At 42.6% G+C, this 17139-nt stretch overlaps 1 long non-coding RNA gene across 1 annotated transcript; it reads left to right on the forward strand.

Moving 5' to 3' along the window:
* The first annotated feature begins 6934 nt into the window (after positions 1–6934).
* On the forward strand, positions 6935–15758 carry LOC142601264 (uncharacterized). The gene is made up of 4 exons (XR_012834867.1): positions 6935–7053; positions 8515–8702; positions 8921–8985; positions 15158–15758. It is a non-coding gene; the product is annotated as an uncharacterized LOC142601264 (long non-coding RNA).
* Positions 15759–17139: the final 1381 nt, after the last annotated feature.

Below are 17139 nucleotides of genomic sequence, written 5' to 3' on the forward strand. Positions count from 1 at the left end.
CTTTGCGTAGGTGGAGTCTGGCTGCTGTGTCCTCCGTGGGCTGCTGGGCAGAGATGCAGACAGCCCTGGGGAAAGGGCACAGGAGGCAGCTGGCCTGGAGCTCTCTTGTCTGGCCCATGTTTTTCCCTATCCCCTGCTTTTTCTAGAAGATACTGGCGGATAACATTGTGAGTCAGGCAGTGCTTATGTGGTCTGCTGCATTTCTTCTGCAGACTGTAGGTGTTTTGATTTTGTGGTTTGGGTTTTTTCCTTTTTTTACCCCTCTGTCAATAATTGAGATGAAAGGTCGGGAGGAATAACCAGAAAGAAGGGGAATAGGAGTACTTACAAAGTGAAGTGAGCCTCTGGCTGGGAATCTTACATCTACGTTTTGCACAAAATGCGCTGCTAGCTTTTGCTGTCAGATGGTCAGGGCAGTGCAAACTCCAGCAGAAGAGCCACTGCTGACCCCACGTTAGCCCATGAAGTAGATGCAGACAGGAGGGAACAATGACATCAGCAAAATTTACAGTAGCTACAGGTACTCCTTGGAAATCTCCCAGCCTGTGACTGACAACTCAAATACCAAAAACAGGGCAGGGCTGAACTAAGTTCATTCCCCAGGTTGAGAGCCAGGTTCTGGAGACAATAATGGGAATCAGCAATCTCAACAGGTGGTTTGATAGACACATGATCCAAATGCAGCTATTGAACTCAGCGTGCCTAATGAATAACTTCTTTGGTTTTCAGTTGTATAGTTGAGTCTTTACTGAAATGGTACAAATCTGTCACTAACTAAAGAAGGTCTCAAGGCAGTGTTGGCTTTAGCCTGTTTCATGAGGCAGGCCAGCATTGGTTTTGCCTACTTCTCCATCAGCTTTCTAGCACCCTGATAATAGCATATCTGTCATCCCTCTTGCCACTTTGAACAGGAACCAGTCATTTCCAGGTAGTATTAAGTAAACTTTTCATACTTACAAATTAGCTTTTCCATTCCCCATTTACTTTTTGATGTGTCCTGTGGATGCATTTTGGGTAATTTCAAACACGCCAAGGTGAATGTCACGCAGATCAGAATTCATGGAAGGTTTTCTTAGTGAGCATGGAGAATATTAAATTATTTTTAAAGAGGCTGTAGAGGTAAAATTGATTTGGTTTAGTAACTACATCTGTGGGGAAAAAGAAGACTCTAGTAAAACTTCTAGACTGGGTCCCTCTGACCTAGGCAAGGGCAACACCACTACACATAAGTCATTCAACAATTTTTCTTCCCTTTCTAGCTTCTCTTCTTTTTCAGTTCTCTGGGAAAAAAGCAAGAGATGGAAAGGAGAAGAGATGACAGGAAGAAAATTCTAAACCAAGCCTTTTCTAAAATTCCATCTGGGATGATCAAAATCTCAGAAATTAGTCAGTATGCCTTCCCCAAAATTGCCATGAAGCATTACTACCATCTTTGGTCAGCTCTTATGGACAAAATGTTAAACATGATTTTGCAACGATAGGGTCAGAAGACAGGACGAACACAATTTTTGGCCATAGGGCACAGACAGATGTCATTGAAATAGGTCCTTTCTCTGGTAACCAAACATACATACTGCACTTGGATTAAATTAAAAGGTTGGAAAGGAATAATTTATGAGAGAAGATTTACAGATCAGAGGCATTAAATGTATTTTTATAGTAGGACAATTTCTAATAATTGAGAAATTTAGGTAGTATGGATATATATGTCAAAAAAAGTAAGAAATAAGCAGGAAAGTCTTTATAGTAAGATCCACAATTTCCTGTGGAATCGTCTCCCACAGGATCTGACCAAACACCAGACCTCAGGCAACCCTGCATCTTCATAATACTGATTTTCACGATCAACCTGCTTTGTTTGTTTCATGAAATTTCATAGAATCATAGAATCATTTAGGTTGGAAAAAACTCTTAAGATCATCAAGCCCAACCATTTCCTCTCATAAAGAGCTCATTTTGCTTTCAAAATGAAGCAAGGGAACCAGCACTGCAAACCTGACACAGACAGGTTAGAAATAGGTGAAAACAAAGGCAAGGGGTGTGATCAGGATTTTTCCTAAACTGCTGGTGTATCAGCCTGACAGGTAGGGTTACCAGTCCTCACGTCTCTGCAGGAATTACCATGCTTTGTTATGCAAGAGCAGAAAATACTCCGATCACCTGGTTCCTTTTCACTCATCCGCTGCATAGAGGTTAGACTGCAGTGAACCACCAGATCTTATCAAAGAGTAAAAAGAAATGAGTAGGTCTGTGAACAGCAGAGCCAATGGAACCTGGTCTGCGAGGAATTGTGTCTTGTGGTTGGGTTCTCTGATGTCTAATAAGGTGTGAGTTTTGCTTGCAGCTTTACACATAAGAGGAGCATTCATTCACCATTGCTGTCTCCCACATGAATTCTCTGATGCTTCACAAGGGGCGAACTCCTGCCACATTGATTTCTTGGAACTGGCACAGATAGGCTCTCTTTTCTTTAATCTCTCCTCCACACCCTTTGGGACCTCTCTACAGCTAACAAATTTGGTTTAGATTGGTTGTGCGTGTGCCCCAGTCATTCCTTCCCACCCGATTCTCCCTGCTCCCTGGAGGCTTTTGTGGGACCAGAGCAGAGAGCTGAGTTGTCTGGAAAAAAATGAATTTAAAAAGGTCTTGAGCAGGCCAGATCAACTATAACATGATCCATCTCCCTGATCCAGGTCCCCCCCAAATGCTTGTGCCAACAGAAGGAAGGGGGGCAGCCCAGGGCATGAAGGGGGCCTGGGGCAGGAAGGGAGCTCAGAGGCTTCCTCCAGCAGCAGGACTGCCTTCTGGCAGCCGGCGATGAGCCTGCGGTGTGAATAACACGCCTGGAAGAGTTAAACAGTAGTCCCCGAACAAAGTTCACTGGCTGGATCCCAGCAGTGTGTGTTCACACGTGTTCATGGGCAAGCTTGTGGCTACCCGTTAGGTGCGAGGACTGGACCAGGGCAGGGGTTGTTTCCCTGATAGAAAGCATGTCCTTGCCAGAGCTGGAACATAACCAGCACAGAGGACCTTTCCTTATGGACACATAAGGCATTGCTGTTTTCTCAGATAATGGCACCTTAAAGCAAATGGAAATCTAAATGGCAAGAATTGTAAAAAGGAGAGTAAGCGTTGAAAGGGAGCTGTTGGGTTTTTCACTAGCTGCTGCTCCCACTCCCCCTCAGTTCCATACGCCTCATCCCATGGGCAGGCTGTAAAGTCTGGTGGTTACAGCAAACTGGTGGGAACTGGGAGAGTTTCAGGCCATAATCCCACCTAAACTACCAACTTGCTGTGCAGTTGTCTAAGTTGCTGGACGTCTTTGTGCCTTGATCCCCCAAGCTCAAGATCTGGGCAAGACACAAAGGTGAAAAGAAACAGATGCTGATTTACTGCCTGAGTCAGTGTGTCAGAAATAGGTAGCTGGTGGTTGTCGTGGTTTAACCCCAGCTCGTAACCAAGCACCACGCAGCTGCTCACTCACCCCTCCCCCCCTAGTAGGATGGGAAGGAGAATGGAAAAAAAAACCCTTGTGGGTTGAGATAAAGACAGTTTAATAGGATAACAAAGGAAGATAATAACAACAACAACAACTATATATATATATATATATATATATATATAAAAAACAAGTGATGCACAAATGCAATTGCTCACCACATGCAGAAAAAAACCAACCCAATGGCCAGTCTGTTTCTGAGCAGCAATCCCACCTCCCAGCAGCTTCCCCAGTTCTATCCAGAGCATGACGTTACATGGTAGGGACTATCCCTTTGGCCAGCCTGGGTCAGCTGTCCTGGCTGTGCTCTTCCAGCTCTTGTGCACCTGGCAGGGCGTGAGAAGCTGAAAAGTCCTTGACTTGGTGTAGACGCTATGACTACCTAGCAACAACTAAAACCATCAGCATGTTATCAACATTATTCTCATACTAAACCCAAAACACAGCAGTATACCGGCTACTAGAAAGAAAATTAACTTTACCCCAGCTGAAACCAGGACAGTGGTGAACATTTCTTTTTGTGGATTAAAGTTCACTCTGTATGCTCTGGTCAGAAATGAGATGGCCACCACAGAGAAACTATAAACACAGTAAAATCCTGGCAAGCTAAGGAAACCCATGGTAAACCATCTATTTAGATGAGTATCATTCTCATACGTAGCAGCTGTTGCAGTTCACATGGCTTCTGGTAAACTCAAATGCTGGTTTATAGTAAATCCCATTGCTTTTAAAAGTCTTATTTTCACTGCTACTTCCTATAGACTTCTTATCAGGCATCATTTTAATTGATTCTCTGGTAGGGTGAGTGCATTCATTCTAACTACTTCGTGTTTTGATGCCCAATTTTAAAGCTCCCGAACTCTTCTTCCTTTACTGTAGTAGATGTGTCAAGCATGCCCTGACTGATTTAGCTTTGTCTGCCTGTCTAGTCAGCGAGGACTGGAAAATTTACATTCACACAGAAACACTGAGTTAATAATGATGAGGTGCTGAAAAGGTTTTGGGTCACATCCAAGTCTGTGTTTCCGAAAATGAGACCCAAGGCAAGAACTACAGACTCGGGAAAATACAAAATTCAGATTCACTTTTTAACCTTACAAGGGTTTTTGTCTTCAATTCAAAGGAAATTCTGTTCAGTTACGCACATGAAACTTCAACAATTTGAGGATGTAATCCTGTAATTCTTTGTCAGGCAAGTCTCCCATTGACTCAGTGATTTCAAAGGCACTGGTGCCTGTGTATGAATGGCAGGATATGGTGCAAATTTATGATCATGGAGAGCTCTGCCATGTCCTACTTTCACATATTTTTTTTTTTAATTTGCTTTATGGGAACATTATGGGAAAAAAATCCTGGCCTCAATTCATTCAACTGGAGCTCTGCCACCCATTTCTGTGGGGCCGGGCTTCCACCCGTTCTGCCTTTTACGAAACAAACAAGTTGTGGTACCTCTAAGAACAGCTTCTCTGGAGGGAGCCTTGAAACAGCATCCACATATTGCCAGGCAGCAGGTGATTGGTTTTAAGCAAATACACAAAGCTGTTTTTTTAGGAGACAGTGAATCAAGGGTGTGTGACACAATGGCACTGCGACAAGAAAGTGCACTCTGCAGAAAAGATTTTGCAGTACAGTGACTGTAGCCTTTGACAAAGAGACTGCTTATGCCTAATGTCCTAACTTCCTTATCCTCCCAACCTCCCTTCTTAATATGAACTGTCTTGATAGAAGGTGAAGGATAAGATAGATTAATAGAATAGCTTTTCTCCACACCTAAATCATGTACAAAGTATGATCTATGGTGCAGTTTGTGTCATAAAATAGAGATGTGATATCATTACCTTGACATTATCTCTCTTGCTACCCTTGAACTCCAGAGACTTAATGGCCTTCAAATAAATGGTATTTAAACAAACCACTTTTCAAATGATCTTGTGGAACCTATTTAATCATTACCAGGAATAAGTGGTCATTGCTAAGAACTGGATTTTCCTGGCTGCACAAGAAATAGTCGGTGTACTCAATCCCTAGGGATCAGAAGTTGGTTTAACAACTTTTTTGAGTGCAACTGCATCATTTGACCAATTTGAAAAACGATGCTGTAGATTTACCAGCATCTAGTCACAACTTTATTATCAGGAGCATTTTGCAAACTGCTGAGCTTAAAATGTGAGCTCCTACCTGTTAAATGTACATCTTCTCATATCTTTCTTTCTCTCTGTCTCTATACATGGATATATATCTTCTTAGCCTTAAATTTCATAATTTGTACATAGGGGCTAACAAGAGCATAACTTAATCCAGGATTGGGACTGAATTTGGCGATGGCTAATCACCATGCTTCATATGCTGGAAATAAGATTCCTCATTCTTTATCCAAATATGCAATTAGTCATAGTGGTTACTGTAAAACAGAGTGAATCTGAGAAGATGCATCTGTTAGACAGAAAAAAAAAGTCCCAAGGAACTGCAAGTACTTTCTTTCTCGTGTAATTTCACTAGTGTAGCAACACCGAAGTTGTCTGAGCATGAGTTAATTTCTTTAACCATGTCCATGGAGTGCAGCAGTGGGTGCACGTATGTGCTATACATCAACCCTTTGACAAGTATAACGATAGTTCCCATCTATTCTCATTTTTCCATTCTATGTTTTAGCCTATTTTAGCTTTATGTCTTATGCCGTCATTCATCTGAGCGGGTAGCTGTGGATCTTAAACACTGGCATTTATGTGTGAGATGTAGTAAACTGGGAAGTTAGATGGATTATTGCAGACAAAAAGAAAAAAGCTGTTATCTAACAAAATCCAGTGCTCCATATGTTGTCTTGCAGGTGTCCCTTTATGTTCTCGAGCTGAGTACTTAATGGCTCTACTTTTTGCATAAGCACTGTCAGATTTTCTTTACCTGTTTATATCGTCATGTCCACCACTCCACAAAAGTATTTCCTGCCAGCGAGTTTCTCCTCATGCCAGTCAGAGGACAGCTTTTTCTCAGCAAACCCATCATTGTGAAGTTGAACTCCCTTCCCTCCCCCTCCTCCTGATTCATTTTTCAAAAAGCTGAGAGACAAGATATTCATCTTCCTTGGCATGGAAGTCCAATGTCACAGGTATTTTAAAGGCCAGTGGAATAGCCCCCAGGTCGGGGGGGGGGGGGGGGGGGAGCAAGCTTTTTCCTCCCCACAGAGGACTTTGCCCGAGGATAGCGGTGTTCGCTTCAGCCGCCCAAGCCCTGCCTCTCTGCTACAGTTCCGCCGCTCTGTCGCTAGTTGGGGCTCACGGCAAAGGGACGAGCCCGGCCCCGGTGCCCGGCCGCGGGTGGCTCAGTCCCGGGGAGGGCGCGCCCCGGCGCCGGAGCCGCGCTCACCCCCACCGGGCACACCCCCCCCCCGTCCGTCCGTCCGTAGCAACGAATTCCCGGTACCGCATCTCCTGCGATGGCAGAAGGGCCTACCGCTTCTGCAAAGGCTTTCCTTTGAGGAGCTCAAAGGCTCTGTGCGCCTCCACAAAAAAAGCGAAGGCAGGAGGTAGCTAACCGTTACCGGCCCGGTTTTGCAGGTAAGGAAAAGTAAACTGCCCCTAAATTAAGCAGCTTTCACAAGGGCAGAAAATAAGACTATTGCAGGTTGCAGGACAGGATCTAGGTAGACCATCTGCAATCCTTTGTTTTAGTATCAAATAATTTGTCATCTTAAAAAGGTCCTAAAATCTGTGCGTGATTTTAAGGATGTAAGTGATACCATTGACTTCACTAGGACAGCTCACATTACGGCATCTTCTAAAATGTGTTGCCCTGACTTGGTTTTCTGAATGTATCAGCTGTTTCACATTCAAGGACATGGCTTTGCCAGCCCTGAAGAGGAAACCTAAAATAGAATAAACTGCAGTATCTAAGGTTCTGGGCAAAGTTTCAGTTTTAATCCTAAATAGCCCTAAATCCATTCTTAGTAAGATGTGAATCATCATGTTTATAGTCAGAGCTACAGAGATAAAACTCGGCACAGTCTGTAAAAACAATTCTGTATTAAAATGTGAAACTACAGTTCTTCTTCAAGTCCTAAAACCTGATACCTGATACTAAAAAAACTATCACCCTCTTAGCACAAGTGCCAACTGTCTGTTCAGACAGGAAAACCTGCCACACGGCTGGTCTCCCTCCCTTTTCCAGTCTCTGCGAAAATAAATGGCCTTTCATGGTCAAAAGCATTCAAGCTACAGAACAGATTTTCTTTCTTATTAGATTTTTTTTTTTTTCCAGGTTTGTTTGTTCTGTCCCCTCCTCACAACCCATGTTCCTCTGGTACAACTGATAAACAATGTCTTTTATTGCTATAGGCAGCCAGTCCTGCCTAATACAATAGCAGGCAAGGCTTGGCGGGACTGCAAAGTGCAGGTGTTTGGAGAATTGTGGTCATCCAAACCAGATGCTGAGGAGATGGAGCACCTGTTTCCCTTCTTTTCCGCACTGGAGAATACAGCACTATGCAGGCTACAGAAACAGCCTGAAATTAATAGCGCTGCTGCAGTTTTCCCTTGACAGGGTAACAGAGATGTACCATCTACGGCTTTTGCAAGCACTCCTCTGAGTGCTCATACATATGTGCTGGATTTTAATTTTTTTTTTTTCCAGAGCAACAGAAGGCAGTCAGACATGGGTCTGTAACTTCATTTATGTCCAGATTATTTTATTTGTCATTAACTGTGCCCTGGCATTAAAAAAAAAAAAAAAAATTGTTTTTTTATAGCCCTGAGAGCAGTAAAGTTCAACCAAAAAAATTAATGTATATTTTATATCTATTTTTCAGGTTTTACAAATGTCTCTTTTGGATGCAGAAATGCAGTTACAGTGCCATGTTCACAATAGTTGACTCACTGCTACTGCCTCTGCAGGCGATGGAAAGCTCTCTACCGATGTGAAAGGAGTCGGGATCCTACCTATACTGAAAGGCAGTAGTAGTCCTACAGGGAAGGTCCCCAAAATGATGGCCCTAAGTAAGCTCTCCTTTCTCTGTCTGACAGTCCCCCTGGCTTGCATGGCTGGGAAGCAGGAGCTGGGAACTCCGGGCTGCGGCATGCTGGTGTGTAATGAGCCCTCCACGGCCTCAGCCCACCTTCCCCTGCCCCTTCCCACCTCCCGCTCCCCAAAAGCAGCGCCCTTCAGAGAGGGAAGAAGAGCAGGCATTCAGTTGCAGCCTTTGTGGGTCCAGGTGGGTGACAAACCATACGGAAAGGACCAATTTTATGCAGACTGGAGGACTGTGTCCAACGCAGCAGCTGTTAACCCCCATTCGTGCTGTGCTGTGGACTCTAGTCAGTCTTTAAATGAAGAAATGGAACAGGTTTTAAAATGATGGAGAATGTAAAAACACCAACTATTTTACAGCATTTTCTTTCTTTCTTTTTTTTTTTTTTTTTTTTAATTTAGGGAAATCTGGATGGGTAGCAACATTTTCCAGTTTCTGGCCACAGAAATATTTGTGGTAAGAAAGTGTAAGCATTTGAAAACAACCTGCTAGAAAAGTTTTTCTTTGCAGAATTGCATTTTAGGCCATGTCACTTTTAAAAACGGTGCTCTAGCTTCTACGACTAAAAAAAATACATCTACCTGAAAAAAAAAGAATCCAAAACCAAACAGTGTCACTTTAGTTTTACCACCACATAAATCACAATAAGGTCCAGCTTCCTTAAGGAAAAGAGGCTCATGACGCTATGGTAATATCACAGTAAAATGAAAACACCCTGCTTTCACTGTGACTTTAGCTCAGGATGGCTCACGGCCATTGATTACGTGCAGGTAGAAGATGCAACCATTTTTATGCAGTAAAGACGATTGTGCAAATGCTACCTTCTCCGTCTTTTCTCTCTCAAGCAGTGCACATGCTCCCACATGAACACACACAGAGAAGTAAACGCACAAGCAAGGCTCCTGCGGGAAACAAGAACAGCTCCAGCTCTTCAGCAATTCAAGTAGTTTTTCCAATGTTTTTATTTCACAAGGATTTGACTGAGAGCGTGCAAGGCACAGAGGCCACATCTCAGTTGCATCATTACACGTGCGCCCACCTCAGAGCGGGGCTGAAATTGCTCCTGGCTTCCTCAGTCCTGAGTCAAAGCCACCCGTAAGGCCCAAATCGGTTGGGGTAGATCGGGATCTTTTCCTTGAGTCCTTGCAATTCACCGTGCAGACAGACTTTTAATGAGAGCTCGTCATTGCTGCCCAGTTGGTATTTGCAAAACTTTTTCGCATTTCTCCATGGACAAGGTACACTTCTTTGGTTTGGCCATTTAGAGCTACACGACGAATTCCACCTCTCCTAGGTACTTTATTTTTATGGATTCTGACCTATCCTTCAGTTTATCCCCCAACAGTCCCCGTACTACAGCACACACAAACCCTGCCCGGGGTAAGAGCAGCAGCATTCAATCCCCTCTCCTCTTCCTACTCCCCCTCCCTGCCCTAAACAGACAGCGTTAATGAGCCAGAAACCGTTTTCAATCAGGAAAAAGGGAATTTTGGCAACCGGTGTTGTATTTCTGTAAGGAATCAAAACTAAAATCAGGGGGAGAAAAAAATGTTACAAAGAAGCCATTTAATCTGGAATCACAAGAGAGAGGGAAATTACCCGCGCTGGGAGACAGGCAAAAGAAGGGCAAGTTGGAAGACAGATACGTTGGGCAGACTTCAAGGTCTACAAAAGGTTGGTTGTCTCTTTTGGGGTTTACACTCTCTTTGTCTAATTAGACTAATAGGGGTTGAATAGAACGGGGGGAGATTAAAATCCGTGATAAACAAGGCATCTTTTATTTGATATTATTGGAACTGGTTTCACTTATCTTCAGAAATCTTTCTTTTTGTGCTCCTTAATTTGTCCTTGAAGTCCTGTATCTAATCATTAGTTGAGCAACCAATAATCCTCCCCCAGTCCCTCCACCCCTTTTTATGACCAACTTTAATCTTTCAACTCAGTGAAAAACATGTTTCCCCTATCATAACTAGTTTAACAAAAATTCCCTTTCAAGTTTAGATTGCGCAGATACAATGGCTTTCCTGCAGCTTCATGCTGGAGAAAGGAATTTACATTAGAAAAAAAAAAGAGATTTATGATAGCATTGTATTTCCATTTGAATATGGAGAGTTAATAACATGCATATGTTTTTTTATTATTATTATTTTAAGGTTTAAGCTATGCCATAGGCAAAAGGAAACCTGGAAACTGTGGGACTGGCAGGGCTCAATGAATAACCTAATCTGGATTTCATTCACAAACAGCAGCTCACACACAGGGAAAGGGCTGGTGTGTTTCGCCAAATCGGAACTGGAGTAAGTGCCAGGATTTCCTGATTTGTTTACATTTCTCAAAAAACTTTTTTCCCCTGGATGAGGCTAGAATTAGACTTCCTTTTCCACTTTTGGCCCTTTCCAAACTATTCTTGCTTGACATATTCTCTCCTTTTCCCTGTATTCTCCTTTGTTCCAGTCTCAGCTGGCTCTTTTGTCTTGGAAAACAGAAAAGGCAATGAAAGATGTCAGTCTATGATAATAATGATAATGTAGCCAGGTTTGCATGACAGCAAAACAATGCCGCAGGCTTTTCCAACACCCTTGGATCCACCATTCTTCTTACACTGGTTCAGGGGGGAGCGAGTGGGTTCTCTCTGGGGCCGCGGGCTGGAACAATAGTGTCATAAGGTAAAAGAGATAAAAAAATCAAAATGAAACCAGCTACCCCGAACTCTCTTGATGAGGCCTGTCACTGAGTTAATCAGAAATCCGAGGGGGCCAGTTACACATAACTAAATCACCTTTTCATCAGCTGACTGGGTTCTCTGAGCCTCTGAAAACGTCGTTTTCCCTACCAGTCCTTTTTCACTTTCACTGACTTTACTGTACTTTGCCCATTGTCTGCAACCTCGGTGCAATCACTGCAGAAACTTGTTTGGGAGACCTTCTCCGTGCCTTTGTTTATAGCCCTTTGATCATCCCACAGAAAGAAAAACACTGTAGCTTGGACCTAAGCCATTGTTTTCTTAACACGACGAGACCGCCAGCATGCGATCAGTGTTTGATGCGCATGCGTAAAAGGGCTGCTAGGGACTTCGAAAATTATAGGAAGACGAGCAGAAATATTGAGACCTTGGGCATCCTGCTGAGTAGCGGTGAGGGCTCAAAGTCCCTGACGTAGCCGCTCTGCCACTGCAGAACAGCAGCCTGAGCCGCTGTTATTTCTTAGTACCAGTGTTACAGCAACACCAAGTTATTCTTCAGGTCCTTGTTGCCCCAGCGCCATAACTCTTGGCATCAGAGAGAGCCCTGTGAATGGTTCACGCTTTAATGGGATGAGGCGGCAAGGAGGGGCTGTGCCAGGCACCAATATCCAGCGCAGAGGCAAAGTGAGGGGAGGCAGGAGTGCAAGACTGAATATCTGCATTTCAAACAAGTGTTGTCAGCCAGGTTTTTAGCTGACATCGCTCCCATTGACATCAATGCACCAATGGTGATTTACAGCAGCTGATGAATATGCGTCTGGGAGAACAGGAGGATGGGGGAATAGTGCAGAAGAGTTAGTGGACTACGAAAAGGAAGCGAGGGGGAGAAAGATGGAGATAAAAGGGGAAGGGAAGGAGAGACGTGATCGTGGGACTCAGGAAACATGAACTGCAATGTACGGCTGTGGGAAAATGATTAGACAAGATTGCATCAGACTGGACACCAGTTTTGCAATTTCTGCAGCACCTTTTTAAGATCCCATGCTGAGATACTGAGCAAAATGTGTGTGGCTGGATATCTGGAACAAGTCCAAGCAAAAGGCCAAATGTGATCAGTCATCTGTGTTTGCTGGTGCTGTGTACTAACATTTCCTGTGCAGTCATTGCAATATATGTCTACTTTGGGTGTTCTGAATTCTGCTTTTCACCTTTAAGTATTTGTATCATATTTAGTTGCTTACACTGTGTATAAGCACCCATTTTTAGCACATTGCTTAATTTGGGGGCCAGAAATCACTGTTTCACTGGTACTCACCAGACGGAGGGATGAAAGAGAGAGCAGAAGGGGAAAGCTAAACAAAGGGGAAAGAACTGACTTCTGAAAAGAGGAGTAAGATGCTATAAGGGGTGGTAGAAAACACCTTTGTACATGAAATCACTAGCCAGCTTCTTTTGCTTTAGGAGATGTCTGCAGAGAAGCAAGAGGTCTAAAAGCTGTTTTGCTTACACGATTGATTTAGCTGATCTCAGTCAGGCCACTCATGTAAGGTGAGCAGGAAATGGATTGATGTCAGCAGGCAGCCTGTTCTAGAAACTCACACCTACCCTTTCTGCTTCATCAGTTGTCTGAGCCCGCAGTTTCACTATTAGGTTTTGGTGGTGCATTTTTAGATTTCCAGTCACAGCTTGCATGACAACTGCCAGTAGCATACACCTGACCAGTTACTGCCATTTAACTTGATGAGAACCATAAAGGAAGCATTCTTCCAGGAGAAAGAGTAGAAGAAGGGACAAGCGTATTTCTAGTGCTTTCCAATAATTATGATTCATGACTTGTGCCAGCTAGAATTCAGTTCTCACTGACAAGTGTCAGTAAGAAAGTCATACTTTTAAGAAAACACTTCTGCTTTTTTTTGCATTACTGATAGCTAATACAGATGAAACCACAAACCTGAAGAGTTCAGACTTCACCAAGTGTTAGTCATGCATCATTTGGAGTAACTCAGCACTTGATGGTAATTGGTGTTTAATTTGGATGTTCCTTTTTCTTTTTCGTGCAACCCCAAATAAATTTTCATTTTCATTTTTTGTACTACTCCTTATGTGGTAAAGATCACCTGATTGTTTGAGCATAAAGTTAAGCCAATATTTTCTAAAGCAGTAACTCATAAGGGAGGTCATACTAAGGAGCCTGAATAGTTGATCTAGCATACCCACTTGACCCACACAGGGTTCTGGTGACACTTTATAAGGCAAGTTACATTTGAGTTACTCAGAATGGTCTTCCATGCTTCCACATCATACCTCCAGGAAAAGAGAAGCTGAAAACTACAGATGCAGGGTGACGCCGTTCCTTTTCTCTCTCTGCCCACGGATGTGAGCTGACGATGTCCATGCTGTTCTGCCGCAGCCGTGTCACTCCCAACCTGAACTTCAGGATACACTGGGGGCATTGTGCGTCCTCCCAGCAGCATCACACACTAGCACCACAGTGGATTACCTCAGGCAAGGCTCATCCTCTGGCAACGGGACGTCTCTGAAAGCTCACGAATTCCGTCCGATGGAGAAACGGCGGTAGCCAAACAAACTTTGTAGGATGCTTCCAGTCATCTCTGTCCTCTGTGGGAGTGAGCTGTTGGCAAAGAGCAAGATCAAGTTTATAGTCAGCAGGATACGACTGCTAACTCAAGATGTTATTTGCAATTACCTAATCATGGCTGCAGTGCAGCCTGTGGGTCCATGGGACAGCGGTACAATAGACGAGCAGAGATGGACATTCCTGAGCAGGGTGGGAGGGAAGGCAATACTGGGTATTGGCTTGAAATTTTCGGTAGACTTTAGCCAAGAACTCAGACTCTGAATCCAGAAAACTTTCAAACTGGAACTAAAACCATACTTGAAAGCAAAAGTTACATTTTACTGTCCTCAGACTGTGGTATAAGAAACATGCCTGACTCAGAAGAAATCTCAGTGTTCCTCACAGAGACAGGGAATTCCCTTTCTGTTACAGCTGCAAGAAATAGCATAATCTTTTTATTTTTACAGTTACAAGAAACAACATATTTATTTATTTATTTATTTATTTAGGAAGATTTGTTTTTCAAATGCAACATTTTCAAAAGCTTTTGTGACAATTCCTGATCAGCGTCCTAGGCATAGTTCTTCTGGTTCTCCTGATGGAATTCATATTTCTTTGTTGTGACTGTGCAGGATTTGTGTAAAATGACAGTCTTTTTCCCACCAATGTTCTCCTCCCCACCCCAGACCCTTATGTTTTTCTTTGTCCTTTTGTGATTACAGCAGAAACAGGACACTACTGACAGAGGTGGGATACGTGGAACTTTTGCAAAACTCCACTTTTTTATTAACTCCTTTTTTTAAAATGGAAAGACCACGATGGGCCAAACCAAATCCACGTAGCTCAGTAATCTTTCTTTAACACTAGCCAGCTGAGGTTGGCTAAGCAAAGAACAGAAGAAAGCAGGCAAACTCAAATGACCCTTTCTTGGGCAAGGCCACATAACTGCCAGCAATCAAGAGTTCAGAGAATTTTTGAGCCAGAGGTTGCATCTGGGCTATTGTTTTTGATGTTCATCAATGGACCTATTCTTTGTAAGATTCTGTATTCCTATTTTGAATCCATTTATATCTCTTGGCTTCCACAACATCCTGTGACAGTGAGTTAATTATGCTTTGAGTGAAAAAAATTACTTCTTTTTTTTTAAACACCATACCTCAAAATTTCAATTAGTGTACCCTCTTGCATGGTAAAAAATAATGAATATATGGTGCTTATTCACCAGTGGCGCCTGTTCACCTTCCTTATATCAGTCAATATGGCAGATTTGCTGTATCAGTCATCTCTTTTACCAGCTGAAGAGTTATAATTCTTCTGCTGATTCCATAACTCTCATCATCTTTGTCAACCTTTTGTCTGCATCTTTTCCACTTCCAGAGATGGAGTGAGCAGAACTGCAGTGGACCGTGACAGCTGTGGCAACAGTCTTGGAGCATCCAATGTCAAATCACACACATTTTAAGTTTCCCCAAATGCCAGGCTAAGCTCCATTTGTTGGAACGGACTAGAGAAAATGTTAAAATCTGAAGTTTCTGGTTATCTGTTTCTACAGCATACCGCTTTCAGGACCATCTCTGGGTTTTGGGTTTGTTTAGTTGTTTTTATTAGGGAGAGTGGTTCATGATTTTGGGGGTTAGCAATACTTTATGTGTTTTGCTTCCCAGCACTGTCTTCGGTTTTTGGCTCCTCTCTCTTTCTCACACTTACGGCAACAGGATATCCAAGTGAAATCAATCATAAACATAACATATCTCAATTTTTGGTGTTATGCTGCATTAGTCTCTACGGAAAGCTCTCTCTATTTACAATTTTATGCATGCTTAGGTTTTTCATCTGAGCCGACACAACCCATTCAAAGATAAAGACATCAATTAATTAAGCAGTTGTTGAGATCAGAAATCTGACACCCATATGGTGTCAAATTAGTGCCTGAAAGCAGTAAACTGCCAAGAGAAGCACATGCATCTGTTGCAAGAGATTAAAATGAAGTATCTATTAATTACTATGAGTTTTTTGATTGACTTCAAAATTATATTGCTGAACTGATTCTCTTTGTGTTATTCATCTTTAATGTCATCACTTGTAAATAAAGACTTGCTTCAAAAATACCAAGTTCCAAGCAAATGCTAAGTACTCTCTAAAAAGCAAGCAAAGGAAACTCAACTGCAAAGAGATGCCACAAAGCATGTGCTATGGTTTTTTTCCATTGCTAGGAACTACATAAAACCAGATGTATGCAGGAGTGAAATGTTGCCCGATATAACAATGAGTAATAAAGAGTATCTCACAATCATAGGATGCATGACACAATAATGAATTGTATATTACATGCTTAAAAAACACATTTAAAGCTGTCAATTTCTTTCCAGTGGAAGTTCATTGGCAGAATTGTGATACAACAAAAATTCCACTTCAGGTCTTTCATGCTATTTTCCTGTTTTCATGCACTCACAAATAAGAAAAAGTGCAGATGTCAGAAGCACACACACTGTCTCTCTCTGTATCCAAGGAAATAATTGTTTCAAAATACACAGTTATCCGGTTATCACCAGCTTATTTTTAACATCCTAAAGTCAAAACTACATCTGCTTGGATAACACTGAATCCAAGTCAGACGTGTCTGTCTCAGTCAGGCCTCTTGATGGAGAAGGAAATATTCCTGCTAAATCAAATGGTGACACTCTTTCTTCTGAACCAATGACTTGGTATTATTTTTATGAGGATATATATTCTGTTTCTTTAAACACGTAGCAGGAAACCAGGCAGGATGGGGATGGGGAAAGAGTCTCCAGCAGCAACCCTACAGTGAGGAGAGAGTGTGTGCACACGTGCTTTTTAAGGAAAACACTCTTCTCCTTATTTTAATAAATATCCTTGTACAGGTGTTCAGAAAAAAATGGGCCAGGAAGCCCCTCTGCCAAGACTGGAGAGCACTCTTGGATTCTGTGGGTGCAACACAAGTGGGGCATATACTTCTGAACATAAAAGTCTCCTATCACCTACCTAAGAGTCTAAATAACTCTCACGCAAGCTACCTGCTTTCTACCTGCTGCATCGCCAGATAAAACAGGTAGAAAAACTTATTTGGAGTTTATCAGCAAAATGACTACTTTAGAAAATGTATCTCCTCTTCACTTGTTCTTGCGGAGATCATCTGCCCATGCTGTGTAGGAAAGCTAATAAACAGCTGCCTGAAGTACCCTGCCTCAGGGACAAAACTGTAGCTTTCTGGTCATTTCCTCAGAGAAAACAGGAACTAAGCTACTTAACACCAACAAAATTCTCCACTTCTAATGTAGGCAGACAAATAAATCTTCAAAATGCTGATATCAAAACCTAGAACAAATCTAAATAGCTTT

The sequence above is a fragment of the Balearica regulorum genome, chromosome 3 (genome assembly GCF_011004875.1).
Source record: "Balearica regulorum gibbericeps isolate bBalReg1 chromosome 3, bBalReg1.pri, whole genome shotgun sequence".
In the NCBI taxonomy this organism is placed as follows: domain Eukaryota; kingdom Metazoa; phylum Chordata; class Aves; order Gruiformes; family Gruidae; genus Balearica; species Balearica regulorum.